General features: G+C 45.3%; 52 pseudogenes; all 52 read right to left on the bottom strand.

The window, feature by feature from the left end:
• Window positions 1-425: 425 nt before the first annotated feature.
• Window positions 426-544, bottom strand: LOC140094415 (5S ribosomal RNA; annotated as a pseudogene).
• A 448-nt stretch (window positions 545-992) lies between these two features.
• LOC140097964 (5S ribosomal RNA) lies at window positions 993-1111 on the bottom strand (annotated as a pseudogene).
• A 637-nt stretch (window positions 1112-1748) lies between these two features.
• On the bottom strand, window positions 1749-1867 carry LOC140087057 (5S ribosomal RNA; annotated as a pseudogene).
• Window positions 1868-2314: 447 nt separating this feature from the next.
• Window positions 2315-2433, bottom strand: LOC140083394 (5S ribosomal RNA; annotated as a pseudogene).
• A 259-nt stretch (window positions 2434-2692) lies between these two features.
• Window positions 2693-2811, bottom strand: LOC140087056 (5S ribosomal RNA; annotated as a pseudogene).
• A 259-nt stretch (window positions 2812-3070) lies between these two features.
• LOC140087055 (5S ribosomal RNA) lies at window positions 3071-3189 on the bottom strand (annotated as a pseudogene).
• Window positions 3190-4202: 1013 nt separating this feature from the next.
• LOC140095426 (5S ribosomal RNA) lies at window positions 4203-4321 on the bottom strand (annotated as a pseudogene).
• Window positions 4322-4391: 70 nt separating this feature from the next.
• On the bottom strand, window positions 4392-4510 carry LOC140091477 (5S ribosomal RNA; annotated as a pseudogene).
• A 69-nt stretch (window positions 4511-4579) lies between these two features.
• On the bottom strand, window positions 4580-4698 carry LOC140095065 (5S ribosomal RNA; annotated as a pseudogene).
• A 259-nt stretch (window positions 4699-4957) lies between these two features.
• Window positions 4958-5076, bottom strand: LOC140096901 (5S ribosomal RNA; annotated as a pseudogene).
• Window positions 5077-5523: 447 nt separating this feature from the next.
• Window positions 5524-5642, bottom strand: LOC140079153 (5S ribosomal RNA; annotated as a pseudogene).
• Window positions 5643-5712: 70 nt separating this feature from the next.
• On the bottom strand, window positions 5713-5831 carry LOC140087318 (5S ribosomal RNA; annotated as a pseudogene).
• A 637-nt stretch (window positions 5832-6468) lies between these two features.
• Window positions 6469-6587, bottom strand: LOC140088884 (5S ribosomal RNA; annotated as a pseudogene).
• A 259-nt stretch (window positions 6588-6846) lies between these two features.
• On the bottom strand, window positions 6847-6965 carry LOC140092424 (5S ribosomal RNA; annotated as a pseudogene).
• Window positions 6966-7412: 447 nt separating this feature from the next.
• LOC140079152 (5S ribosomal RNA) lies at window positions 7413-7531 on the bottom strand (annotated as a pseudogene).
• A 448-nt stretch (window positions 7532-7979) lies between these two features.
• On the bottom strand, window positions 7980-8098 carry LOC140097523 (5S ribosomal RNA; annotated as a pseudogene).
• Window positions 8099-8357: 259 nt separating this feature from the next.
• LOC140096900 (5S ribosomal RNA) lies at window positions 8358-8476 on the bottom strand (annotated as a pseudogene).
• A 447-nt stretch (window positions 8477-8923) lies between these two features.
• LOC140085492 (5S ribosomal RNA) lies at window positions 8924-9042 on the bottom strand (annotated as a pseudogene).
• Window positions 9043-9112: 70 nt separating this feature from the next.
• LOC140082219 (5S ribosomal RNA) lies at window positions 9113-9231 on the bottom strand (annotated as a pseudogene).
• A 1015-nt stretch (window positions 9232-10246) lies between these two features.
• Window positions 10247-10365, bottom strand: LOC140095560 (5S ribosomal RNA; annotated as a pseudogene).
• Window positions 10366-10435: 70 nt separating this feature from the next.
• On the bottom strand, window positions 10436-10554 carry LOC140082669 (5S ribosomal RNA; annotated as a pseudogene).
• A 259-nt stretch (window positions 10555-10813) lies between these two features.
• On the bottom strand, window positions 10814-10932 carry LOC140087054 (5S ribosomal RNA; annotated as a pseudogene).
• Window positions 10933-11191: 259 nt separating this feature from the next.
• On the bottom strand, window positions 11192-11310 carry LOC140087052 (5S ribosomal RNA; annotated as a pseudogene).
• Window positions 11311-12323: 1013 nt separating this feature from the next.
• On the bottom strand, window positions 12324-12442 carry LOC140086417 (5S ribosomal RNA; annotated as a pseudogene).
• A 70-nt stretch (window positions 12443-12512) lies between these two features.
• LOC140091465 (5S ribosomal RNA) lies at window positions 12513-12631 on the bottom strand (annotated as a pseudogene).
• Window positions 12632-12700: 69 nt separating this feature from the next.
• On the bottom strand, window positions 12701-12819 carry LOC140095064 (5S ribosomal RNA; annotated as a pseudogene).
• Window positions 12820-13078: 259 nt separating this feature from the next.
• On the bottom strand, window positions 13079-13197 carry LOC140096898 (5S ribosomal RNA; annotated as a pseudogene).
• A 447-nt stretch (window positions 13198-13644) lies between these two features.
• Window positions 13645-13763, bottom strand: LOC140079151 (5S ribosomal RNA; annotated as a pseudogene).
• A 70-nt stretch (window positions 13764-13833) lies between these two features.
• LOC140087315 (5S ribosomal RNA) lies at window positions 13834-13952 on the bottom strand (annotated as a pseudogene).
• Window positions 13953-14589: 637 nt separating this feature from the next.
• Window positions 14590-14708, bottom strand: LOC140088883 (5S ribosomal RNA; annotated as a pseudogene).
• A 259-nt stretch (window positions 14709-14967) lies between these two features.
• Window positions 14968-15086, bottom strand: LOC140092423 (5S ribosomal RNA; annotated as a pseudogene).
• Window positions 15087-15533: 447 nt separating this feature from the next.
• LOC140079150 (5S ribosomal RNA) lies at window positions 15534-15652 on the bottom strand (annotated as a pseudogene).
• Window positions 15653-16100: 448 nt separating this feature from the next.
• Window positions 16101-16219, bottom strand: LOC140097522 (5S ribosomal RNA; annotated as a pseudogene).
• An 825-nt stretch (window positions 16220-17044) lies between these two features.
• LOC140085491 (5S ribosomal RNA) lies at window positions 17045-17163 on the bottom strand (annotated as a pseudogene).
• A 70-nt stretch (window positions 17164-17233) lies between these two features.
• On the bottom strand, window positions 17234-17352 carry LOC140082218 (5S ribosomal RNA; annotated as a pseudogene).
• Window positions 17353-18367: 1015 nt separating this feature from the next.
• On the bottom strand, window positions 18368-18486 carry LOC140095558 (5S ribosomal RNA; annotated as a pseudogene).
• Window positions 18487-18556: 70 nt separating this feature from the next.
• Window positions 18557-18675, bottom strand: LOC140082668 (5S ribosomal RNA; annotated as a pseudogene).
• A 447-nt stretch (window positions 18676-19122) lies between these two features.
• Window positions 19123-19241, bottom strand: LOC140079149 (5S ribosomal RNA; annotated as a pseudogene).
• A 70-nt stretch (window positions 19242-19311) lies between these two features.
• On the bottom strand, window positions 19312-19429 carry LOC140092249 (5S ribosomal RNA; annotated as a pseudogene).
• A 258-nt stretch (window positions 19430-19687) lies between these two features.
• Window positions 19688-19806, bottom strand: LOC140097474 (5S ribosomal RNA; annotated as a pseudogene).
• Window positions 19807-20065: 259 nt separating this feature from the next.
• Window positions 20066-20184, bottom strand: LOC140084999 (5S ribosomal RNA; annotated as a pseudogene).
• A 259-nt stretch (window positions 20185-20443) lies between these two features.
• On the bottom strand, window positions 20444-20562 carry LOC140094594 (5S ribosomal RNA; annotated as a pseudogene).
• A 636-nt stretch (window positions 20563-21198) lies between these two features.
• On the bottom strand, window positions 21199-21317 carry LOC140079148 (5S ribosomal RNA; annotated as a pseudogene).
• Window positions 21318-21387: 70 nt separating this feature from the next.
• On the bottom strand, window positions 21388-21506 carry LOC140082667 (5S ribosomal RNA; annotated as a pseudogene).
• Window positions 21507-22898: 1392 nt separating this feature from the next.
• Window positions 22899-23017, bottom strand: LOC140095632 (5S ribosomal RNA; annotated as a pseudogene).
• Window positions 23018-23087: 70 nt separating this feature from the next.
• On the bottom strand, window positions 23088-23206 carry LOC140084632 (5S ribosomal RNA; annotated as a pseudogene).
• Window positions 23207-23654: 448 nt separating this feature from the next.
• On the bottom strand, window positions 23655-23773 carry LOC140081583 (5S ribosomal RNA; annotated as a pseudogene).
• Window positions 23774-24032: 259 nt separating this feature from the next.
• Window positions 24033-24151, bottom strand: LOC140088882 (5S ribosomal RNA; annotated as a pseudogene).
• An 825-nt stretch (window positions 24152-24976) lies between these two features.
• On the bottom strand, window positions 24977-25095 carry LOC140079147 (5S ribosomal RNA; annotated as a pseudogene).
• A 70-nt stretch (window positions 25096-25165) lies between these two features.
• LOC140082665 (5S ribosomal RNA) lies at window positions 25166-25284 on the bottom strand (annotated as a pseudogene).
• An 826-nt stretch (window positions 25285-26110) lies between these two features.
• On the bottom strand, window positions 26111-26229 carry LOC140095895 (5S ribosomal RNA; annotated as a pseudogene).
• A 71-nt stretch (window positions 26230-26300) lies between these two features.
• On the bottom strand, window positions 26301-26419 carry LOC140088881 (5S ribosomal RNA; annotated as a pseudogene).
• Window positions 26420-26593: the final 174 nt, after the last annotated feature.

Here is a 26593-nt window from a genome sequence, read left to right as displayed (position 1 = left end):
CTTCTACTATCTCATAGAGAAACTAACACAATTTTCAGGTTCAAAAAAGTCACCAGAACTTGGGATTCCCAGCCAGTCTCCCATGCTGGTACTTGCCAAGCCTTAAGCTGCATCGCTGCTGCGATCTGACAAGAGCAGGCACATTCAGCTTAGAATGGCCGTTGACAGCAGCATTTCAAATTGAACCTTCTTTTACTATCTCATAGAGAAACTAAAACAATTTTCAAGTTCAAAAAGGTCAACAGAACTTGGGATTCCCAGCCAGTCTCCCATGCTGGAACTTGCCAAGCCTTAAGCTGCATCGCTGCTGCGATCTGACAAGAGTACGCACATTCAGCTTAGAATGGCCGTTGACAGCAGCTGATCAATTTGAACCTTCTTTTACTATCTCATAGAGAAACTAACACAATTTTCAGGTTCAAAAAGGTCAACAGAACTTGGGATTCCCAGCCAGTCTCCCATGCTGGTACTTGCCAAGCCTTAAGCTGCATTGCTGCTGCGATCTGACAAGAGCAGGCACATTCAGCTTAGAATGGCCATTGACAGCAGTTGTTCAATTTGAACCTTCTTCTACTATCTCATATAGAAACTAACACAATTTTCAGGTTCAAAAAGGTCACCAGAACTTGGGATTCCAAGCCAGTCTCCCATGCTGGTACTTGCCAAGCCTTAAGCTGCATCGCTGCTGCGATCTGACAAGAGCACGCACATTCAGCTTAGAATGGCCGTTGACAGCAGCTGTTCAATTTGAAAGTTCTTTTACTATCTCATAGAGAAACTAACACAATTTTCAGGTTCAAAAAGGGCAACAGAACTTGGGATTCCCAGCCAGTCTCCCATGCTGGTACTTGCCAAGCCTTAAGCTGCATTGCTGCTGCGATCTGGCAAGAGCAGGCACATTCAGCTTAGAATGGCCATTGACAGCAGTTGTTCAATTTGAACCTTCTTCTACTATCTTATATAGAAAATAACACAATTTTCAGGTTCAAAAAGGTCACCAGAACTTGGGATTCCAAGCCAGTCTCCCATGCTGGTACTTGCCAAGCCTTAAGCTGCATTGCTGCTGCGATCTGACGAGAGCAGGCACATTCAGCTTAGAATGGCCGTTGACAGCAGCTGTTCAATTTGAACCTTCTTTTACTATCTCATAGAGAAACTAACACAATTTTCAGGTTCAAAAAGGTCAACGGAACTTGGGATTCCCAGCCAGTCTCCCATGCTGGTACTTGCCAAGCCTTAAGCTGCATTGCTGCTGCGATCTGGCAAGAGCAGGCACATTCAGCTTAGAATGGCCCTTGACAGCAGTTGTTCAATTTGAACCTTCTTCTACTATCTTATATAGAAACTAACACAATTTTAAGGTTCAAAAAGGTCACCAGAACTTGGGATTCCAAGCCAGTCTCCCATGCAGATACTTGCCAAGCCTTAAGCTGCATTGCTGCTGCAATCTGACAAGAGCAGGAACATTCAGCTTAGAATGGCCATTGACAGCAGCTGTTTAATTTGAACCTTCTTTTGCTATCTCATAGAGAAACTAACACAATTTTCAGGTTCAAAAAGGTCACCAGAACTTGGGATTCCAAGCCAGACTCCCATGCTGGTACTTGCCAAGCCTTAAGCTGCATCGCTGCTGCGATCTCACAAGAGCACGCACATTCAGCTTAGAATGGCCGTTGACAGCAGCTGTTCAATTTGAACCTTCTTTTACTATCTCATAGAGAAACTAACACAATTTTCAGGTTCAAAAAGGGCAACGGAACTTGGGATTCCCAGCCAGTCTCCCATGCTGGTACTTGCCAAGCCTTAAGCTGCATTGCTGCTGCGATCGGACGAGAGCAGGCACATTCAGCTTAGAATGGCCATTGACAGCAGCTGTTCAATTTGAACCTTCTTTTGCTATCTCATAGAGAAACTAACACAATTTTCAGGTTCAAAAAGGTCACCAGAACTTGGGATTCCAAGCCAGTCTCCCATGCTGGTACTTGCCAAGCCTTAAGCTGCATCGCTGCTGCGATCTGACAAGCGCACGCACATTCAGCTTAGAATGGCCGTTGACAGCAGCTGTTCAATTTGAACCTTCTTTTACTATCTCATAGAGAAACTAACACATTTTCAGGTTCAAAAAGGTCAACAGAACTTGGGATTCCCAGCCAGTCTCCCATGCTGGTACTTGCCAAGCCTTAAGCTGCATTGCTGCTGCGAAGTGACGAGAGCAGGCACATTAAGCTTAGAATGGCCGTTGACAGCAGCTGTTCAATTTGAACCTTCTTTTACTATCTCATAGAGAAACTAACACAATTTTCAGGTTCAAAAAAGTCAACGGAACTTGGGATTCCCAGCCAGTCTCCCATGCTGGTACTTGCCAAGCCTTAAGCTGCATTGCTGCTGCGATCTGACGAGAGCAGGCACATTCAGCTTAGAATGGCCATTGACAGCAGCTGTTCAATTTGAACCTTCTTTTGCTATCTCATAGAGAAACTAACACAATTTTCAGGTTCAAAAAGGTCACCAGAACTTGGGATTCCAAGCCAGACTCCCATGCTGGTACTTGCCAAGCCTTAAGCTGCATCGCTGCTGCGATCTCACAAGAGCACGCACATTCAGCTTAGAATGGCCGTTGACAGCAGCTGTTCAATTTGAACCTTCTTTTACTATCTCATAGAGAAACTAACACAATTTTCAGGTTCAAAAAGGGCAACGGAACTTGGGATTCCCAGCCAGTCTCCCATGCTGGTACTTGCCAAGCCTTAAGCTGCATTGCTGCTGCGATCGGACGAGAGCAGGCACATTCAGCTTAGAATGGCCATTGACAGCAGCTGTTCAATTTGAACCTTCTTTTGCTATCTCATAGAGAAACTAACACAATTTTCAGGTTCAAAAAGGTCACCAGAACTTGGGATTCCAATCCAGACTCCCATGCTGGTACTTGCCAAGCCTTAAGCTGCATCGCTGCTGCGATCTCACAAGAGCACGCACATTCAGCTTAGAATGGCCGTTGACAGCAGCTGTTCAATTTGAACCTTCTTTTACTATCTCATAGAGAAACTAACACAATTTTCAGGTTCAAAAAGGGCAACGGAACTTGGGATTCCCAGCCAGTCTCCCATGCTGGTACTTGCCAAGCCTTAAGCTGCATTGCTGCTGCGATCGGACGAGAGCAGGCACATTCAGCTTAGAATGGCCATTGACAGCAGCTGTTCAATTTGAACCTTCTTTTGCTATCTCATAGAGAAACTAACACAATTTTCAGGTTCAAAAAGGTCACCAGAACTTGGGATTCCAAGCCAGTCTCCCATGCTGGTACTTGCCAAGCCTTAAGCTGCATCGCTGCTGCGATCTGACAAGCGCACGCACATTCAGCTTAGAATGGCCGTTGACAGCAGCTGTTCAATTTGAACCTTCTTTTACTATCTCATAGAGAAACTAACACATTTTCAGGTTCAAAAAGGTCAACAGAACTTGGGATTCCCAGCCAGTCTCCCATGCTGGTACCTGCCAAGCCTTAAGCTGCATTGCTGCTGCGATGTGACGAGAGCAGGCACATTCAGCTTAGAATGGCCGTTGACAGCAGCTGTTCAATTTGAACCTTCTTTTACTATCTCATAGAGAAACTAACACAATTTTCAGGTTCAAAAACGTCAACGGAACTTGGGATTCCCAGCCAGTCTCCCATGCTGGTACTTGCCAAGCCTTAAGCTGCATTGCTGCTGCGATCTGGCGAGAGCAGGCACATTCAGCTTAGAATGGCCGTTGACAGCAGTTGTTCAATTTGAACCTTCTTCTACTATCTTATATAGAAACTAACACAATTTTCAGGTTCAAAAAGGTCACCAGAACTTGGGATTCCAAGCCAGTCTCCCATGCTGGTACTTGCCAAGCCTTAAGCTGCATTGCTGCTGCAATCTGACAAGAGCAGGCACATTCAGCTTAGAATGGCCGTTGACAGCAGCTGTTCAATTTGAACCTTCTTTTGCTATCTCATAGAGAAACTAACACAATTTTCAGGTTCAAAAAGGTCACCAGAACTTGGGATTCCAAGCCAGTCTCCCATGCTGGTACTTGCCAAGCCTTAAGCTGCATCGCTGCTGCGATCTGACAAGAGCACGCACATTCAGCTTAGAATGGCCGTTGACAGCAGCTGTTCAATTTGAACCTTCTTTTACTATCTCATAGAGAAACTAACACATTTTCAGGGTCAAAAAGGTCAACAGAACTTGGGATTCCCAGCCAGTCTCCCATGCTGGTACTTGCCAAGCCTTAAGCTGCATTGCTGCTGCGATCTGACGAGAGCACGCACATTCAGCTTAGAATGGCCGTTGTCAGCAGCTGTTCAATTTGAACCTTCTTTTACTATCTCATAGAGAAACTAACACAATTTTCAGGTTCAAAAAGGTCAACGGAACTTGGGATTCCCAGCCAGTCTCCCATGCTGGTACTTGCCAAGCCTTAAGCTGCATTGCTGCTGCGATCTGACGAGAGCAGGCACATTCAGCTTAGAATGGCCGTTGACAGCAGCTGTTCAATTTGAACCTTCTTTTACTATCTCATAGAGAAACTAACACATTTTCAGGTTCAAAAAGGTCAGCGGAACTTGGGATTCCCAGCCAGTCTCCCATGCTGGTACTTGCCATGCCTTAAGCTGCATTGCTGCTGCGATCTGACGAGAGCAGGCACATTCAGCTTAGTATGGCCATTGACAGCAGTTGTTCAATTTGAACCTTCTTCTACTATCTCATATAGAAACTAACACAATTTTCAGGTTCAAAAAGGTCACCAGAACTTGGGATTCCAAGCCAGTCTCCCATGCTGGTACTTGCCAAGCCTTAAGCTGCATCGCTGCTGCGATCTGACAAGAGCACGCACATTCAGCTTAGAATGGCCGTTGACAGCAGCTGTTCAATTTGAACCTTCTTTTACTATCTCATAGAGAAACTAACACAATTTTCAGGTTCAAAAAGGGCAACGGAACTTGGGATTCCCAGCCAGTCTCCCATGCTGGTACTTGCCAAGCCTTAAGCTGCATTGCTGCTGCGATCTGGCGAGAGCAGGCACATTCAGCTTAGAATGGCCATTGACAGCAGTTGTTCAATTTGAACCTTCTTCTACTATCTTATATAGAAACTAACACAATTTTCAGGTTCAAAAAGGTCACCAGAACTTGGGATTCCAAGCCAGTCTCCCATGCTGGTACTTGCCAAGCCTTAAGCTGCATTGCTGCTGCAATCTGACAAGAGCAGGCACATTCAGCTTAGAATGGCCGTTAACAGCAGCTGTTCAATTTGAACCTTCTTTTGCTATCTCATAGAGAAACTAACACAATTTTCAGGTTCAAAAAGGTCACCAGAACTTGGGATTCCAAGCCAGTCTCCCATGCTGGTACTTGCCAAGCCTTAAGCTGCATCGCTGCTGCGATCTGACAAGAGCACGCACATTCAGCTTAGAATGGCCGTTGACAGCAGCTGTTCAATTTGAACCTTCTTTTACTATCTCATAGAGAAACTAACACATTTTCAGGTTCAAAAAGGTCAACAGAACTTGGGATTCCCAGCCAGTCTCCCATGCTGGTACTTGCCAAGCCTTAAGCTGCATTGCTGCTGCGATCTGACGAGAGCAGGCACATTCAGCTTAGAATGGCCGTTGACAGCAGCTGTTCAATTTGAACCTTCTTTTACTATCTCATAGAGAAACTAACACAATTTTCAGGTTCAAAAAGGTCAACGGAACTTGGGATTCCCAGCCAGTCTCCCATGCTGGTACTTGCCAAGCCTTAAGCTGCATTGCTGCTGCGATCTGACGAGAGCACGCACATTCAGCTTAGAATGGCCGTTGACAGCAGCTGTTCAATTTGAACCTTCTTTTACTATCTCATAGAGAAACTAACACAATTTTCAGGTTCAAAAAGGTCAACAGAACTTGGGATTCCCAGCCAGTCTCCCATGCTGGTACTTGCCAAGCCTTAAGCTGCATCGCTGCTGCGATCTGAAAAGAGCACACACATTCAGCTTAGAATGGCCGTTGACAGCAGTTGTTCAATTTGAACCTTCTTCTACTATCTCATAGAGAAACTAACACAATTTTCAGGTTCAAAAAAGTCACCAGAACTTGGGATTCCCAGCCAGTCTCCCATGCTGGTACTTATCAAGCCTTAAGCTGCATCGCTGCTGCGATCTGACAAGAGCACGCACATTCAGCTTAGAATGGCCGTTGACAGCAGTTGTTCAATTTGAACCTTCTTCTACTATCTCATAGAGAAACTAACACAATTTTCAGGTTCAAAAAAGTCACCAGAACTTGGGATTCCCAGCCAGTCTCCCATGCTGGTACTTGCCAAGCCTTAAGCTGCATCGCTGCTGCGATCTGACAAGAGCACGCACATTCAGCTTAGAATGGCCGTTGACAGCAGCTGTTCAATTTGAACCTTCTTTTACTATCTCATAGAGAAACTAACACAATTTTCAGGTTCAAAAAGGTCAACGGAACTTGGGATTCCCAGCCAGTCTCCCATGCTGGTACTTGCCAAGCCTTAAGCTGCATTGCTGCTGCGATCTGACAAGAGCAGGCACATTCAGCTTAGAATGGCCGTTGACAGCAGCATTTCAAATTGAACCTTCTTTTACTATCTCATAGAGAAACTAAAACAATTTTCAAGTTCAAAAAGGTCAACAGAACTTGGGATTCCCAGCCAGTCTCCCATGCTGGAACTTGCCAAGCCTTAAGCTGCATCGCTGCTGCGATCTGACAAGAGCACGCACATTCAGCTTAGAATGGCCGTTGACAGCAGCTGTTCAATTTGAACCTTCTTTTACTATCTCATAGAGAAACTAACACAATTTTCAGGTTCAAAAAGGTCAACGGAACTTGGGATTCCCAGCCAGTCTCCCATGCTGGTACTTGCCAAGCCTTAAGCTGCATTGCTGCTGCGATCTGGCGAGAGCAGGCACATTCAGCTTAGAATGGCCATTGACAGCAGATGTTCAATTTGAACCTTCTTCTACTATCTTATATAGAAAATAACACAATTTTCAGGTTCAAAAAGGTCACCACAACTTGGGATTCCAAGCCAGTCTCCCATGCTGGTACTTGCCAAGCCTTAAGCTGCATTGCTGCTGGAATCTGACAAGAGCAGGCACATTCAGCTTAGAATGGCCGTTGACAGCAGCTGTTCAATTTGAACCTTCTTTTGCTATCTTATAGAGAAACTAACACAATTTTCAGGTTCAAAAAGGTCACCAGAACTTGGGATTCCAAGCCAGTCTCCCATGCTGGTACTTGCCAAGCCTTAAGCTGCATCGCTGCTGCGATCTGACAAGAGCACGCACATTCAGCTTAGAATGGCCGTTGACAGCAGCTGTTCAATTTGAACCTTCTTTTACTATCTCATAGAGAAACTAACACATTTTCAGGTTCAAAAAGGTCAACAGAACTTGGGATTCCCAGCCAGTCTCCCATGCTGGTACTTGCCAAGCCTTAAGCTGCATTGCTGCTGCGATCTGACGAGAGCAGGCACATTCAGCTTAGAATGGCCGTTGACAGCAGCTGTTCAATTTGAACCTTCTTTTACTATCTCATAGAGAAACTAACACAATTTTCAGGTTCAAAAAGGTCAACGGAACTTGGGATTCCCAGCCAGTCTCCCATGCTGGTACTTGCCAAGCCTTAAGCTGCGTTGCTGCTGCGATCTGGCAAGAGCAGGCACATTCAGCTTAGAATGGCCATTGACAGCAGTTGTTCAATTTGAACCTTCTTCTACTATCTCATATAGAAACTAACACAATTTTCAGGTTCAAAAAGGTCACCAGAACTTGGGATTCCAAGCCAGTCTCCCATGCTGGTACTTGCCAAGCCTTAAGCTGCATCGCTGCTGCGATCTGACAAGAGCACGCACATTCAGCTTAGAATGGCCGTTGACAGCAGCTGTTCAATTTGAACCTTCTTTTACTATCTCATAGAGAAACTAACACAATTTTCAGGTTCAAAAAGGTCAACAGAACTTGGGATTCCCAGCCAGTCTCCCATGCTGGTACTTGCCAAGCCTTAAGCTGCATCGCTGCTGCGATCTGACAAGAGCACACACATTCAGCTTAGAATGTCCGTTGACAGCAGTTGTTCAATTTGAACCTTCTTCTACTATCTCATAGAGAAACTAACACAATTTTCAGGTTCAAAAAAGTCACCAGAACTTGGGATTCCCAGCCAGTCTCCCATGCTGGTACTTGCCAAGCCTTAAGCTGCATCGCTGCTGCGATCTGACAAGAGCACGCACATTCAGCTTAGAATGGCCGTTGACAGCAGCTGTTCAATTTGAAAGTTCTTTTACTATCTCATAGAGAAACTAACACAATTTTCAGGTTCAAAAAGGGCAACGGAACTTGGGATTCCCAGCCAGTCTCCCATGCTGGTACTTGCCAAGCCTTAAGCTGCATTGCTGCTGCGATCTGGCGAGAGCAGGCACATTCAGCTTAGAATGGCCATTGACAGCAGATGTTCAATTTGAACCTTCTTCTACTATCTTATATAGAAAATAACACAATTTTCAGGTTCAAAAAGGTCACCAGAACTTGGGATTCCAAGCCAGTCTCCCATGCTGGTACTTGCCAAGCCTTAAGCTGCATTGCTGCTGCAATCTGACAAGAACAGGGACATTCAGCTTAGAATGGCCGTTGACAGCAGCTGTTCAATTTGAACCTTCTTTTGCTATCTCATAGAGAAACTAACACAATTTTCAGGTTCAAAAAGGTCACCAGAACTTGGGATTCCAAGCCAGTCTCCCATGCTGGTACTTGCCAAGCCTTAAGCTGCATCGCTGCTGCGATCTGACAAGAGCACGCACATTCAGCTTAGAATGGCCTTTGACAGCAGCTGTTCAATTTGAACCTTCTTTTACTATCTCATAGAGAAACTAACACATTTTCAGGTTCAAAAAGGTCAACAGAACTTGGGATTCCCAGCCAGTCTCCCATGCTGGTACTTGCCAAGCCTTAAGCTGCATTGCTGCTGCGATCTGACGAGAGCAGGCACATTCAGCTTAGAATTGCCGTTGACAGCAGCTGTTCAATTTGAACCTTCTTTTACTATCTCATAGAGAAACTAACACAATTTTCAGGTTCAAAAAGGTCAACGGAACTTGGGATTCCCAGCCAGTCTCCCATGCTGGTACTTGCCAAGCCTTAAGCTGCATGGCTGCTGCGATCTGACGAGAGCAGGCACATTCAGCTTAGAATGGCCATTGACAGCAGTTGTTCAATTTGAACCTTCTTCTACTATCTCATATAGAAACTAACACAATTTTCAGGTTCAAAAAGGTCACCAGAACTTGGGATTCCAAGCCAGTCTCCCATGCTGGTACTTGCCAAGCCTTAAGCTGCATCGCTGCTGCGATCTGACAAGAGCACGCACATTCAGCTTAGAATGGCCGTTGACAGCAGCTGTTCAATTTGAACCTTCTTTTACTATCTCATAGAGAAACTAACACAATTTTCAGGTTCAAAAAGGTCAACAGAACTTGGGATTCCCAGCCAGTCTCCCATGCTGGTACTTGCCAAGCCTTAAGCTGCATCGCTGCTGCGATCTGACAAGAGCACACACATACAGCTTAGAATGGCCGTTGACAGCAGTTGTTCAATTTGAACCTTCTTCTACTATCTCATAGAGAAACTAACACAATTTTCAGGTTCAAAAAAGTCACCAGAACTTGGGATTCCCAGCCAGTCTCCCATGCTGGTACTTGCCAAGCCTTAAGCTGCATCGCTGCTGCGATCTGACAAGAGCACGCACATTCAGCTTAGAATGGCCGTTGACAGCAGCTGTTCAATTTGAACCTTCTTTTACTATCTCATAGAGAAACTAACACAATTTTCAGGTTCAAAAAGTTCAACGGAACTTGGGATTCCCAGCCAGTCTCCCATGCTGGTACTTGCCAAGCCTTAAGCTGCATTGCTGCTGCGATCTGACAAGAGCAGGCACATTCAGCTTAGAATGGGCGTTGACAGCAGCATTTCAAATTGAACCTTCTTTTACTATCTCATAGAGAAACTAAAACAATTTTCAAGTTCAAAAAGGTCAACAGAACTTGGGATTCCCAGCCAGTCTCCCATGCTGGAACTTGCCAAGCCTTAAGCTGCATCGCTGCTGCGATCTGACAAGAGCACGCACATTCAGCTTAGAATGGCCGTTGACAGCAGCTGTTCAATTTGAACCTTCTTTTACTATCTCATAGAGAAACTAACACAATTTTCAGGTTCATAAAGGTCAACAGAACTTGGGATTCCCAGCCAGTCTCCCATGCTGGTACTTGCCAAGCCTTAAGCTGCATTGCTGCTTCGATCTGACGAGAGCAGGCACATTCAGCTTAGAATGGCCGTTGACAGCAGCTGTTCAATTTGAACCTTCTTTTGCTATCTCATAGAGAAACTAACACAATTTTCAGGTTCAAAAAGGTCAACGGAACTTGGGATTCCCAGCCAGTCTCCCATGCTGGTACTTGCCAAGCCTTAAGCTGCATTGCTGCTGCGATCTGACGAGAGCAGGCACATTCAGCTTAGAATGGCCATTGACAGCAGCTGTTCAATTTGAACCTTCTTTTGCTATCTCATAGAGAAACTAACACAATTTTCAGGTTCAAAAAGGTCACCAGAACTTGGGATTCCAAGCCAGACTCCCATGCTGGTACTTGCCAAGCCTTAAGCTGCATCGCTGCTGCGATCTCACAAGAGCACGCACATTCAGCTTAGAATGGCCGTTGACAGCAGCTGTTCAATTTGAACCTTCTTTTACTATCTCATAGAGAAACTAACACAATTTTCAGGTTCAAAAAGGGCAACGGAACTTGGGATTCCCAGCCAGTCTCCCATGCTGGTACTTGCCAAGCCTTAAGCTGCATTGCTGCTGCGATCGGACGAGAGCAGGCACATTCAGCTTAGAATGGCCATTGACAGCAGCTGTTCAATTTGAACCTTCTTTTGCTATCTCATAGAGAAACTAACACAATTTTCAGGTTCAAAAAGGTCACCAGAACTTGGGATTCCAATCCAGACTCCCATGCTGGTACTTGCCAAGCCTTAAGCTGCATCGCTGCTGCGATCTCACAAGAGCACGCACATTCAGCTTAGAATGGCCGTTGACAGCAGCTGTTCAATTTGAACCTTCTTTTACTATCTCATAGAGAAACTAACACAATTTTCAGGTTCAAAAAGGGCAACGGAACTTGGGATTCCCAGCCAGTCTCCCATGCTGGTACTTGCCAAGCCTTAAGCTGCATTGCTGCTGCGATCGGACGAGAGCAGGCACATTCAGCTTAGAATGGCCATTGACAGCAGCTGTTCAATTTGAACCTTCTTTTGCTATCTCATAGAGAAACTAACACAATTTTCAGGTTCAAAAAGGTCACCAGAACTTGGGATTCCAAGCCAGTCTCCCATGCTGGTACTTGCCAAGCCTTAAGCTGCATCGCTGCTGCGATCTGACAAGCGCACGCACATTCAGCTTAGAATGGCCGTTGACAGCAGCTGTTCAATTTGAACCTTCTTTTACTATCTCATAGAGAAACTAACACATTTTCAGGTTCAAAAAGGTCAACAGAACTTGGGATTCCCAGCCAGTCTCCCATGCTGGTACCTGCCAAGCCTTAAGCTGCATTGCTGCTGCGATGTGACGAGAGCAGGCACATTCAGCTTAGAATGGCCGTTGACAGCAGCTGTTCAATTTGAACCTTCTTTTACTATCTCATAGAGAAACTAACACAATTTTCAGGTTCAAAAACGTCAACGGAACTTGGGATTCCCAGCCAGTCTCCCATGCTGGTACTTGCCAAGCCTTAAGCTGCATTGCTGCTGCGATCTGGCGAGAGCAGGCACATTCAGCTTAGAATGGCCGTTGACAGCAGTTGTTCAATTTGAACCTTCTTCTACTATCTTATATAGAAACTAACACAATTTTCAGGTTCAAAAAGGTCACCAGAACTTGGGATTCCAAGCCAGTCTCCCATGCTGGTACTTGCCAAGCCTTAAGCTGCATTGCTGCTGCAATCTGACAAGAGCAGGCACATTCAGCTTAGAATGGCCGTTGACAGCAGCTGTTCAATTTGAACCTTCTTTTGCTATCTCATAGAGAAACTAACACAATTTTCAGGTTCAAAAAGGTCACCAGAACTTGGGATTCCAAGCCAGTCTCCCATGCTGGTACTTGCCAAGCCTTAAGCTGCATCGCTGCTGCGATCTGACAAGAGCACGCACATTCAGCTTAGAATGGCCGTTGACAGCAGCTGTTCAATTTGAACCTTCTTTTACTATCTCATAGAGAAACTAACACATTTTCAGGGTCAAAAAGGTCAACAGAACTTGGGATTCCCAGCCAGTCTCCCATGCTGGTACTTGCCAAGCCTTAAGCTGCATTGCTGCTGCGATCTGACGAGAGCAGGCACATTCAGCTTAGAATGGCCGTTGTCAGCAGCTGTTCAATTTGAACCTTCTTTTACTATCTCATAGAGAAACTAACACAATTTTCAGGTTCAAAAAGGTCAACGGAACTTGGGATTCCCAGCCAGTCTCCCATGCTGGTACTTGCCAAGCCTTAAGCTGCATTGCTGCTGCGATCTGACGAGAGCAGGCACATTCAGCTTAGAATGGCCGTTGACAGCAGCTGTTCAATTTGAACCTTCTTTTACTATCTCATAGAGAAACTAACACATTTTCAGGTTCAAAAAGGTCAGCGGAACTTGGGATTCCCAGCCAGTCTCCCATGCTGGTACTTGCCATGCCTTAAGCTGCATTGCTGCTGCGATCTGACGAGAGCAGGCACATTCAGCTTAGTATGGCCATTGACAGCAGTTGTTCAATTTGAACCTTCTTCTACTATCTCATATAGAAACTAACACAATTTTCAGGTTCAAAAAGGTCACCAGAACTTGGGATTCCAAGCCAGTCTCCCATGCTGGTACTTGCCAAGCCTTAAGCTGCATCGCTGCTGCGATCTGACAAGAGCACGCACATTCAGCTTAGAATGGCCGTTGACAGCAGCTGTTCAATTTGAACCTTCTTTTACTATCTCATAGAGAAACTAACACAATTTTCAGGTTCAAAAAGGGCAACGGAACTTGGGATTCCCAGCCAGTCTCCCATGCTGGTACTTGCCAAGCCTTAAGCTGCATTGCTGCTGCGATCTGGCGAGAGCAGGCACATTCAGCTTAGAATGGCCATTGACAGCAGTTGTTCAATTTGAACCTTCTTCTACTATCTTATATAGAAACTAACACAATTTTCAGGTTCAAAAAGGTCACCAGAACTTGGGATTCCAAGCCAGTCTCCCATGCTGGTACTTGCCAAGCCTTAAGCTGCATTGCTGCTGCAATCTGACAAGAGCAGGCACATTCAGCTTAGAATGGCCGTTAACAGCAGCTGTTCAATTTGAACCTTCTTTTGCTATCTCATAGAGAAACTAACACAATTTTCAGGTTCAAAAAGGTCACCAGAACTTGGGATTCCAAGCCAGTCTCCCATGCTGGTACTTGCCAAGCCTTAAGCTGCATCGCTGCTGCGATCTGACAAGAGCACGCACATTCAGCTTAGAATGGCCGTTGACAGCAGCTGTTCAATTTGAACCTTCTTTTACTATCTCATAGAGAAACTAACACATTTTCAGGTTCAAAAAGGTCAACAGAACTTGGGATTCCCAGCCAGTCTCCCATGCTGGTACTTGCCAAGCCTTAAGCTGCATTGCTGCTGCGATCTGACGAGAGCAGGCACATTCAGCTTAGAATGGCCGTTGACAGCAGCTGTTCAATTTGAACCTTCTTTTACTATCTCATAGAGAAACTAACACAATTTTCAGGTTCAAAAAGGTCAACGGAACTTGGGATTCCCAGCCAGTCTCCCATGCTGGTACTTGCCAAGCCTTAAGCTGCATTGCTGCTGCGATCTGACGAGAGCACGCACATTCAGCTTAGAATGGCCGTTGACAGCAGCTGTTCAATTTGAACCTTCTTTTACTATCTCATAGAGAAACTAACACAATTTTCAGGTTCAAAAAGGTCAACAGAACTTGGGATTCCCAGCCAGTCTCCCATGCTGGTACTTGCCAAGCCTTAAGCTGCATCGCTGCTGCGATCTGAAAAGAGCACACACATTCAGCTTAGAATGGCCGTTGACAGCAGTTGTTCAATTTGAACCTTCTTCTACTATCTCATAGAGAAACTAACACAATTTTCAGGTTCAAAAAAGTCACCAGAACTTGGGATTCCCAGCCAGTCTCCCATGCTGGTACTTATCAAGCCTTAAGCTGCATCGCTGCTGCGATCTGACAAGAGCACGCACATTCAGCTTAGAATGGCCGTTGACAGCAGTTGTTCAATTTGAACCTTCTTCTACTATCTCATAGAGAAACTAACACAATTTTCAGGTTCAAAAAAGTCACCAGAACTTGGGATTCCCAGCCAGTCTCCCATGCTGGTACTTGCCAAGCCTTAAGCTGCATCGCTGCTGCGATCTGACAAGAGCACGCACATTCAGCTTAGAATGGCCGTTGACAGCAGCTGTTCAATTTGAACCTTCTTTTACTATCTCATAGAGAAACTAACACAATTTTCAGGTTCAAAAAGGTCAACGGAACTTGGGATTCCCAGCCAGTCTCCCATGCTGGTACTTGCCAAGCCTTAAGCTGCATTGCTGCTGCGATCTGACAAGAGCAGGCACATTCAGCTTAGAATGGCCGTTGACAGCAGCATTTCAAATTGAACCTTCTTTTACTATCTCATAGAGAAACTAAAACAATTTTCAAGTTCAAAAAGGTCAACAGAACTTGGGATTCCCAGCCAGTCTCCCATGCTGGAACTTGCCAAGCCTTAAGCTGCATCGCTGCTGCGATCTGACAAGAGCACGCACATTCAGCTTAGAATGGCCGTTGACAGCAGCTGTTCAATTTGAACCTTCTTTTACTATCTCATAGAGAAACTAACACAATTTTCAGGTTCAAAAAGGTCAACGGAACTTGGGATTCCCAGCCAGTCTCCCATGCTGGTACTTGCCAAGCCTTAAGCTGCATTGCTGCTGCGATCTGGCGAGAGCAGGCACATTCAGCTTAGAATGGCCATTGACAGCAGATGTTCAATTTGAACCTTCTTCTACTATCTTATATAGAAAATAACACAATTTTCAGGTTCAAAAAGGTCACCACAACTTGGGATTCCAAGCCAGTCTCCCATGCTGGTACTTGCCAAGCCTTAAGCTGCATTGCTGCTGGAATCTGACAAGAGCAGGCACATTCAGCTTAGAATGGCCGTTGACAGCAGCTGTTCAATTTGAACCTTCTTTTGCTATCTTATAGAGAAACTAACACAATTTTCAGGTTCAAAAAGGTCACCAGAACTTGGGATTCCAAGCCAGTCTCCCATGCTGGTACTTGCCAAGCCTTAAGCTGCATCGCTGCTGCGATCTGACAAGAGCACGCACATTCAGCTTAGAATGGCCGTTGACAGCAGCTGTTCAATTTGAACCTTCTTTTACTATCTCATAGAGAAACTAACACATTTTCAGGTTCAAAAAGGTCAACAGAACTTGGGATTCCCAGCCAGTCTCCCATGCTGGTACTTGCCAAGCCTTAAGCTGCATTGCTGCTGCGATCTGACGAGAGCAGGCACATTCAGCTTAGAATGGCCGTTGACAGCAGCTGTTCAATTTGAACCTTCTTTTACTATCTCATAGAGAAACTAACACAATTTTCAGGTTCAAAAAGGTCAACGGAACTTGGGATTCCCAGCCAGTCTCCCATGCTGGTACTTGCCAAGCCTTAAGCTGCGTTGCTGCTGCGATCTGGCAAGAGCAGGCACATTCAGCTTAGAATGGCCATTGACAGCAGTTGTTCAATTTGAACCTTCTTCTACTATCTCATATAGAAACTAACACAATTTTCAGGTTCAAAAAGGTCACCAGAACTTGGGATTCCAAGCCAGTCTCCCATGCTGGTACTTGCCAAGCCTTAAGCTGCATCGCTGCTGCGATCTGACAAGAGCACGCACATTCAGCTTAGAATGGCCGTTGACAGCAGCTGTTCAATTTGAACCTTCTTTTACTATCTCATAGAGAAACTAACACAATTTTCAGGTTCAAAAAGGTCAACAGAACTTGGGATTCCCAGCCAGTCTCCCATGCTGGTACTTGCCAAGCCTTAAGCTGCATCGCTGCTGCGATCTGACAAGAGCACACACATTCAGCTTAGAATGTCCGTTGACAGCAGTTGTTCAATTTGAACCTTCTTCTACTATCTCATAGAGAAACTAACACAATTTTCAGGTTCAAAAAAGTCACCAGAACTTGGGATTCCCAGCCAGTCTCCCATGCTGGTACTTGCCAAGCCTTAAGCTGCATCGCTGCTGCGATCTGACAAGAGCACGCACATTCAGCTTAGAATGGCCGTTGACAGCAGCTGTTCAATTTGAAAGTTCTTTTACTATCTCATAGAGAAACTAACACAATTTTCAGGTTCAAAAAGGGCAACGGAACTTGGGATTCCCAGCCAGTCTCCCATGCTGGTACTTGCCAAGCCTTAAGCTGCATTGCTGCTGCGATCTGGCGAGAGCAGGCACATTCAGCTTAGAATGGCCATTGACAGCAGATGTTCAATTTGAACCTTCTTCTACTATCTTATATAGAAAATAACACAATTTTCAGGTTCAAAAAGGTCACCAGAACTTGGGATTCCAAGCCAGTCTCCCATGCTGGTACTTGCCAAGCCTTAAGCTGCATTGCTGCTGCAATCTGACAAGAACAGGGACATTCAGCTTAGAATGGCCGTTGACAGCAGCTGTTCAATTTGAACCTTCTTTTGCTATCTCATAGAGAAACTAACACAATTTTCAGGTTCAAAAAGGTCACCAGAACTTGGGATTCCAAGCCAGTCTCCCATGCTGGTACTTGCCAAGCCTTAAGCTGCATCGCTGCTGCGATCTGACAAGAGCACGCACATTCAGCTTAGAATGGCCTTTGACAGCAGCTGTTCAATTTGAACCTTCTTTTACTATCTCATAGAGAAACTAACACATTTTCAGGTTCAAAAAGGTCAACAGAACTTGGGATTCCCAGCCAGTCTCCCATGCTGGTACTTGCCAAGCCTTAAGCTGCATTGCTGCTGCGATCTGACGAGAGCAGGCACATTCAGCTTAGAATTGCCGTTGACAGCAGCTGTTCAATTTGAACCTTCTTTTACTATCTCATAGAGAAACTAACACAATTTTCAGGTTCAAAAAGGTCAACGGAACTTGGGATTCCCAGCCAGTCTCCCATGCTGGTACTTGCCAAGCCTTAAGCTGCATGGCTGCTGCGATCTGACGAGAGCAGGCACATTCAGCTTAGAATGGCCATTGACAGCAGTTGTTCAATTTGAACCTTCTTCTACTATCTCATATAGAAACTAACACAATTTTCAGGTTCAAAAAGGTCACCAGAACTTGGGATTCCAAGCCAGTCTCCCATGCTGGTACTTGCCAAGCCTTAAGCTGCATCGCTGCTGCGATCTGACAAGAGCACGCACATTCAGCTTAGAATGGCCGTTGACAGCAGCTGTTCAATTTGAACCTTCTTTTACTATCTCATAGAGAAACTAACACAATTTTCAGGTTCAAAAAGGTCAACAGAACTTGGGATTCCCAGCCAGTCTCCCATGCTGGTACTTGCCAAGCCTTAAGCTGCATCGCTGCTGCGATCTGACAAGAGCACACACATACAGCTTAGAATGGCCGTTGACAGCAGTTGTTCAATTTGAACCTTCTTCTACTATCTCATAGAGAAACTAACACAATTTTCAGGTTCAAAAAAGTCACCAGAACTTGGGATTCCCAGCCAGTCTCCCATGCTGGTACTTGCCAAGCCTTAAGCTGCATCGCTGCTGCGATCTGACAAGAGCACGCACATTCAGCTTAGAATGGCCGTTGACAGCAGCTGTTCAATTTGAACCTTCTTTTACTATCTCATAGAGAAACTAACACAATTTTCAGGTTCAAAAAGTTCAACGGAACTTGGGATTCCCAGCCAGTCTCCCATGCTGGTACTTGCCAAGCCTTAAGCTGCATTGCTGCTGCGATCTGACAAGAGCAGGCACATTCAGCTTAGAATGGGCGTTGACAGCAGCATTTCAAATTGAACCTTCTTTTACTATCTCATAGAGAAACTAAAACAATTTTCAAGTTCAAAAAGGTCAACAGAACTTGGGATTCCCAGCCAGTCTCCCATGCTGGAACTTGCCAAGCCTTAAGCTGCATCGCTGCTGCGATCTGACAAGAGCACGCACATTCAGCTTAGAATGGCCGTTGACAGCAGCTGTTCAATTTGAACCTTCTTTTACTATCTCATAGAGAAACTAACACAATTTTCAGGTTCATAAAGGTCAACAGAACTTGGGATTCCCAGCCAGTCTCCCATGCTGGTACTTGCCAAGCCTTAAGCTGCATTGCTGCTTCGATCTGACGAGAGCAGGCACATTCAGCTTAGAATGGCCGTTGACAGCAGCTGTTCAATTTGAACCTTCTTTTGCTATCTCATAGAGAAACTAACACAATTTTCAGGTTCAAAAAGGTCAACGGAACTTGGGATTCCCAGCCAGTCTCCCATGCTGGTACTTGCCAAGCCTTAAGCTGCATTGCTGCTGCGATCTGACGAGAGCAGGCACATTCAGCTTAGAATGGCCATTGACAGCAGTTGTTCAATTTGAACCTTCTTCTACTATCTCATATAGAAACTAACACAATTTTCAGGTTCAAAAAGGTCACCAGAACTTGGGATTCCAAGCCAGTCTCCCATGCTGGTACTTGCCAAGCCTTAAGCTGCATTGCTGCTGCAATCTGACAAGAGCAGGCACATTCAGCTTAGAATGGCCGTTGACAGCAGCTGTTCAATTTGAACCTTCTTTTGCTATCTCATAGAGAAACTAACACAATTTTCAGGTTCAAAAAGGTCACCAGAATATTGGATTCGAAGCCAGTCTCCCATGCTGGTACTTGGCAAGCCTTAAGCTGCATTGCTGCTGCGATCTGACAAGAGCACGCACATTCAGCTTAGAATGGCCGTTGACAGCAGCTGTTCAATTTGAACCTTCTTTTACTATCTCATAGAGAAACTAACACATTTTCAGGTTCAAAAAGGTCAACAGAACTTGGGATTCCCAGCCAGTCTCCCATGCTGGTACTTGCCAAGCCTTAAGCTGCATTGCTGCTGCGATCTGACGAGAGCAGGCACATTCAGCTTAGAATGGCCGTTGACAGCAGCTGTTCAATTTGAACCTTCTTTTACTATCTCAATGAGAAACTAACACAATTTTCAGGTTCAAAAAGGTCAACGGAACTTGGGATTCCCAGCCAGTCTCCCATGCTGGTACTTGCCAAGCCTTAAGCTGCATTGCTGCTGCGATCTGACGAGAGCAGCGCATTCAGCTTAGAATGGCCGTTGACAGCAGCTGTTCAATTTGAACCTTCTTTTACTATCTCATAGAGAAACTAACACATTTTCAGGTTCAAAAAGGTCAACGGAACTTGGAATTCCCAGCCAGTCTCCCATGCTGGTACTTGCCAAGCCTTAAGTTGCATTGCTGCTGCGATCTGACGAGAGCAGGCAAATTCAGCTTAGAATGGCTGTTGACAGCAGCTGTTCAATTTGAACCTTCTTTTGCTATCTCATAGAGAAACTAACACAATTTTCAGGTTCAAAATGGTCAACGGAACTTGGGATTCCCAGCCAGACTCCCATGCTGGTACTTGCCAAGCCTTAAGCTGCATTGCTGCTGCAATCTGACGAGAGCAGGCACATTCAGCTTAGAATTGCCGTTGACAGCAACTATTCAATTTGAACCTTCTTTTACTATCTCATAGAGAAACTAACACAATTTTCAGGTTCAAAAAGGTCAACAGAACTTGGGATTCCCAGCCAGTCTCCCATGCTGGTACTTGCCAAGCCGTAAGCTGCATCGCTGCTGCGATCTGAAAAGAGCACACACATTCAGCTTAGAATGGCCGTTGACAGCAGTTGTTCAATTTGAACCTTCTTCTACTATCTCATAGAGAAACTAACACAATTTTCAGGTTCAAAAAGGTCAACGGAACTTGGGATTCCCAGCCAGTCTCCCATGCTGGTACTTGCCAAGCCTTAAGCTGCATTGCTCCTGCGATCTGACGAGAGCAGGCACATTCAGCTTAGAATGGCCATTGACAGCAGCTGTTCAATTTGAACCTTCTTTTGCTATCTCATAGAGAAACTAACACAATTTTCAGGTTCAAAAAGGTCACCAGAACTTGGGATTCCAAGCCAGTCTCCCATGCTGGTACTTGCCAAGCCTTAAGCTGCATCGCTGCTGCGATCTGACGAGAGCAGGCACATTCAGCTTAGAATGGCCGTTGACAGCAGCTGTTCAATTTGAACCTTCTTTTTCTATCTCATAGAGAAACTAACACAATTTTCAGGATCAAAAAGGTCAACGGAACTTGGGATTCCCAGCCAGTCTCCCATGCTGGTACTTGCCAAGCCTTAAGCTGCATTGCTGCTGCGATCTGACTAGAGCAGGCACATTCAGCTTAGAATGGCCATTGACAGCAGTTGTTCAATTTGAACCTTCTTCTACTATCTCATATAGAAACTAACACAATTTTCAGGTTCAAAAAGGTCACCAGAACTTGGGATTCCAAGCCAGTCTCCCATGCTGGTACTTGCCAAGCCTTAAGCTGCATCGCTGCTGCGATCTGACAAGAGCACGCACATTCAGCTTAGAATGGCCGTTGACAGCAGCTGTTCAATTTGAACCTTCTTTTACTATCTCATAGAGAAACTAACACAATTTTCAGGTTCAAAAAGGGCAACGGAACTTGGGATTCCCAGCCAGTCTCCCATGCTGGTACTTGCCAAGCCTTATGCTGCATTGCTGCTGCGATCTGGCGAGAGCAGGCACATTCAGCTTAGAATGGCCATTGACAGCAGCTGTTCAATTTGAACCTTCTTTTGCTATCTCATAGAGAAACTAACACAATTTTCAGGTTCAAAAAGGTCACCAGAATATTGGATTCGAAGCCAGTCTCCCATGCTGGTACTTGCCAAGCCTTAAGCTGCATTGCTGCTGCGATCTGACAAGAGCACGCACATTCAGCTTAGAATGGCCGTTGACAGCAGCTGTTCAATTTGAACCTTCTTTTACTATCTCATAGAGAAACTAACACATTTTCAGGTTCAAAAAGGTCAACAGAACTTGGGATTCCCAGCCAGTCTCCCATGCTGGTACTTGCCAAGCCTTAAGCTGCATTGCTGCTGCGATCTGACGAGAGCAGGCACATTCAGCTTAGAATGGCCGTTGACAGCAGCTGTTCAATTTGAACCTTCTTTTACTATCTCAATGAGAAACTAACACAATTTTCAGGTTCAAAAAGGTCAACGGAACTTGGGATTCCCAGCCAGTCTCCCATGCTGGTACTTGCCAAGCCTTAAGCTGCATTGCTGCTGCGATCTGACGAGAGCAGGCACATTCAGCTTAGAATGGCCATTGACAGCAGTTGTTCAATTTGAACCTTCTTCTACTATCTCATATAGAAAATAACACAATTTTCAGGTTCAAAAAGGTCACCAGAACTTGGGATTCCAAGCCAGTCTCCCATGCTGGTACTTGCCAAGCCTTAAGCTGCATCGCTGCTGCGATCTGACAAGAGCACACACATTCAGCTTAGAATGGCCGTTGACAGCAGTTGTTCAATTTGAACCTTCTTCTACTATCTCATAGAGAAACTAACACAGTTTTCAGGTTCAAAAAAGTCACCAGAACTTGGGATTCCCAGCCAGTCTCCCATGCTGGTACTTGCCAAGCCTTAAGCTGCATCGCTGCTGCGATCTGACAAGAGCACGCACATTCAGCTTAGAATGGCCGTTGACAGCAGCTGTTCAAATTGAACCTTCTTTTACTATCTCATAGAAAAACTAACACAATTTTCAGGTTCATAAAGGTCAACAGAACTTGGGATTCCCAGCCAGTCTCCCATGCTGGTACTTGCCAAGCCTTAAGCTGCATTGCTGCTGCGATCTGACGAGAGGAGGCACATTCAGCTTAGAATGGCCATTGACAGCAGTTGTTCAATTTGAACCTTCTTCTACTATCTCATATAGAAACTAACACAATTTTCAGGTTCAAAAAGGTCACCAGAACTTGGGATTCCAAGCCAGTCTCCCATGCTGGTACTTGCCAAGCCTTAAGCTGCATCGCTGCTGCGATCTGACAAGAGCAGGCACATTCAGCTTAGAATGGCCGTTGACAGCAGCTGTTCAATTTGAAAGTTCTTTTACTATCTCATAGAGAAACTAACACAATTTTCAGGTTCAAAAAGGGCAACGGAACTTGGGATTCCCAGCCAGTCTCCCATGCTGGTACTTGCCAAGCCTTAAGCTGCATTGCTGCTGCGATCTGGCTAGAGCAGGCACATTCAGCTTAGAATGGCCATTGACAGCAGTTGTTCAATTTGAACCTTCTTCTACTATCTTATATAGAAACTAACACAATTTTCAGGTTCAAAAAGGTCACCAGAACTTGGGATTCCAAGCCAGTCTCCCATGCTGGTACTTGCCAAGCCGTAAGCTGCATCGCTGCTGCAATCTGACAAGAGCAGGCACATTCAGCTTAGAATGGCCGTTGACAGCAGCTGTTCAATTTGAACCTTCTTTTGCTATCTCATAGAGAAACTAACACAATTTTCAGGTTCAAAAAGGTCACCAGAACTTGGGATTCCAAGCCAGTCTCCCATGCTGGTACTTGCCAAGCCTTAAGCTGCATCGCTGCTGCGATCTGACAAGAGCACGCACATTCAGCTTAGAATGGCCGTTGACAGCAGCTGTTCAATTTGAACCTTCTTTTACTATCTCATAGAGAAACTAACACATTTTCAGGTTCAAAAAGGTCAACAGAACTTGGGATTTCTAGCCAGTCTCCCATGCTGGTACTTGCCAAGCCTTAAGCTGCATTGCTGCTGCGATCTGACGAGAGCAGGCACATTCAGCTTAGAATGGCCGTTGACAGCAGCTGTTCAATTTGAACCTTCTTTTACTATCTCATAGAGAAACTAACACAATTTTCAGGTTCAAAAAGGTCAACGGAACTTGGCATTCCCAGCCAGTCTCCCATGCTGGTACTTGCCAAGCCTTAAGCTGCATTGCTGCTGCGATCTGACGAGAGCAGGCACATTCAGCTTAGAATGGCCATTGACAGCAGTTGTTCAATTTGAACCTTCTTCTACTATCTCATATAGAAACTAACACAATTTTCAGGTTCAAAAAGGTCACCAGAACTTGGGATTCCAAGCCAGTCTCCCATGCTGGTACTTGCCAAGCCTTAAGCTGCATCGCTGCTGCGATCTGACAAGAGCACGCACATTCAGCTTAGAATGGCCGTTGACAGCAGCTGTTCAATTTGAACCTTCTTTTACTATCTCATAGAGAAACTAACACAATTTTCAGGTTCAAAAAGGGCAACGGAACTTGGGATTCCCAGCCAGTCTCCCATGCTGGTACTTGCCAAGCCTTAAGCTGCATTGCTGCTGCGATCTGGCGAGAGCAGGCACATTCAGCTTAGAATGGCCATTGATAGCAGTTGTTCAATTCGAACCTTCTTCTACTATCTCATAGAGAAACTAACACAATTTTCAGGTTCAAAAAGGTCAACGGAACTTGGGATTCCCAGCCAGTCTCCCATGCTGGTACTTGCCAAGCCTTAAGCTGCATTGCTGCTGCGATCTGACGAGAGCAGGCATATTCAGCTTAGAATGGCCGTTGACAGCAGCTGTTCAATTTGAACCTTCTTTTACTATCTCATAGAGAAACTAACACAATTTTCAGGTTCAAAAAAGTCACCAGAACTTGGGATTCCCAGCCAGTCTCCCATGCTGGTACTTGCCAAGCCTTAAGCTGCATCGCTGCTGCGATCTGACAAGAGCACGCACATTCAGCTTAGAATGGCCGTTGACAGAAGCTGTTCAATTTGAACCTTCTTTTACTATCTCATAGAGAAACTAACACAATTTTCAGGTTCAAAAAGGTCAACGGAACTTGGGATTCCCAGCCAGTCTCCCATGCTGGTACTTGCCAAGCCTTAAGCTGCATTGCTGCTGCGATCTGACAAGAGCAGGCACATTCAGCTTAGAATGGCCGTTGACAGCAGCATTTCAAATTGAACCTTCTTTTACTATCTCATAGAGAAACCAAAACAATTTTCAAGTTCAAAAACGTCAACAGAACTTGGGATTCCCAGCCAGTCACCCATGCTGGAACTTGCCAAGCCTTAAGCTGCATCGCTGCTGCGATCTGACAAGAGCACGCACATTCAGCTTAGAATGGCCGTTGACAGCAGCTGTTCAATTTGAACCTTCTTTTACTATCTCATAGAGAAACTAACACAATTTTCAGGTTCAAAAAGGGCAACGGAACTTGGGATTCCCAGCCAGTCTCCCATGCTGGTACTTGCCAAGCCTTAAGCTGCATTGCTGCTGCGATCTGGCGAGAGCCGGCACATTCAGCTTAGAATTGCCATTGACAGCAGTTGTTCAATTTGAACCTTCTTCTACTATCTTATATAGAAACTAACACAATTTTCAGGTTCAAAAAGGTTACCAGAACTTGGGATTCCAAGCCAGTCTCCCATGCTGGTACTTGCCAAGCCTTAAGCTGCATTGCTGCTGCAATCTGACAAGAGCAGGCACATTCAGCTTAGAATGGCCGTTGACAGCAGCTGTTCAATTTGAACCTTCTTTTGCTATCTCATAGAGAAACTAACACAATTTTCAGGTTCAAAAAGGTCACCAGAACTTGGGATTCCAAGCCAGTCTCCCATGCTGGTACTTGCCAAGCCTTAAGCTTCATCGCTGCTGCGATCTGACAAGAGCACGCACATTCAGCTTAGAATGGCCATTGACAGCAGCTGTTCAATTTGAACCTTCTTTTACTATCTCATAGAGAAACTAACACATTTTCAGGTTCAAAAAGGTCAACAGAACTTGGGATTCCCAGCCAGTCTCCCATGCTGGTACTTGCCAAGCCTTAAGCTGCATTGCTGCTGCGATCTGACGAGAGCAGGCACATTCAGCTTAGAATGGCCGTTGACAGCAGCTGTTCAATTTGAACCTTCTTTTACTATCTCATAGAGAAACTAACACAATTTTCAGGTTCAAAAAGGTCAACGGAACTTGGGATTCCCAGCCAGTCTCCCATGCTGGTACTTGCCAAGCCTTAAGCTGCATTGCTGCTGCGATCTGACGAGAGCAGGCACATTCAGCTTAGAATGGCCATTGACAGCAGTTGTTCAATTTGAACCTTCTTCTACTATCTCATATAGAAACTAACACAATTTTCAGGTTCAAAAAGGTCACCAGAACTTGGGATTCCAAGCCAGTCTCCCATGCTGGTACTTGCCAAGCCTTAAGCTGCATCGCTGCTGCAATCTGACAAGAGCACGCACATTCAGCTTAGAATGGCCGTTGACAGCAGCTGTTCAATTTGAACCTTCTTTTACTATCTCATAGAGAAACTAACACAATTTTCAGGTTCAAAAAGGTCCACAGAACTTGGGATTCCCAGCCAGTCTCCCATGCTGGTACTTGCCAAGCCTTAAGCTGCATCGCTGCTGCGATCTGACAAGAGCACACACATTCAGCTTAGAATGGCCGTTGACAGCAGTTGTTCAATTTGAACCTTCTTCTACTATCTCATAGAGAAACTAACACAGTTTTCAGGTTCAAAAAAGTCACCAGAACTTGGGATTCCCAGCCAGTCTCCCATGCTGGTACTTGCCAAGCCTTAAGTTGCATCGCTGCTGCGATCTGACAAGAGCACGCACATTCAGCTTAGAATGGCCGTTGACATCAGCTGTTCAATTTGAACCTTCTTTTACTATCTCATAGAGAAACTAACACAATTTTCAGGTTCAAAAAGGGCAACGGAACTTGGGATTCCCAGCCAGTCTCCCATGCTGGTACTTGCCAAGCCTTAAGCTGCATTGCTGCTGCGATCTGGCGAGAGCAGGCACATTCAGCTTAGAATGGCCATTGACAGCAGTTGTTCAATTTGAACCTTCTTCTACTATCTCATAGAGAAACTAACACAATTTTCAGGTTCAAAAAGGTCAACGGAACTTGGGATTCCCAGCCAGTCTCCCATGCTGGTACTTGCCAAGCCTTAAGCTGCATCGCTGCTGCGATCTGACAAGAGCACGCACATTCAGCTTAGAATGGCCGTTGACAGAAAGCTGTTCAATTTGAACCTTCTTTTACTATCTCATAGAGAAACTAACACAATTTTCAGGTTCAAAAAGGTCAACGGAACTTGGGATTCCCAGCCAGTCTCCCATGCTGGTACTTGCCAAGCCTTAAGCTGCATTGCTGCTGCGATCTGACAAGAGCAGGCACATTCAGCTTAGAATGGCCGTTGACAGCATCATTTCAAATTGAACCTTCTTTTACTATCTCATAGAGAAACCAAAACAATTTTCAAGTTCAAAAACGTCAACAGAACTTGGGATTCCCAGCCAGTCTCCCATGCTGCAACTTGCCAAGCCTTAAGCTGCATCGCTGCTGCGATCTGACAAGAGCACGCACATTCAGCTT

Source organism: Engystomops pustulosus, chromosome 9 (assembly GCF_040894005.1).
Source record: "Engystomops pustulosus chromosome 9, aEngPut4.maternal, whole genome shotgun sequence".
In the NCBI taxonomy this organism is placed as follows: domain Eukaryota; kingdom Metazoa; phylum Chordata; class Amphibia; order Anura; family Leptodactylidae; genus Engystomops; species Engystomops pustulosus.
The sequence above is the reverse complement of the archived record's forward strand: the minus strand, read 5'-3'. Positions and strand labels throughout refer to the sequence as shown.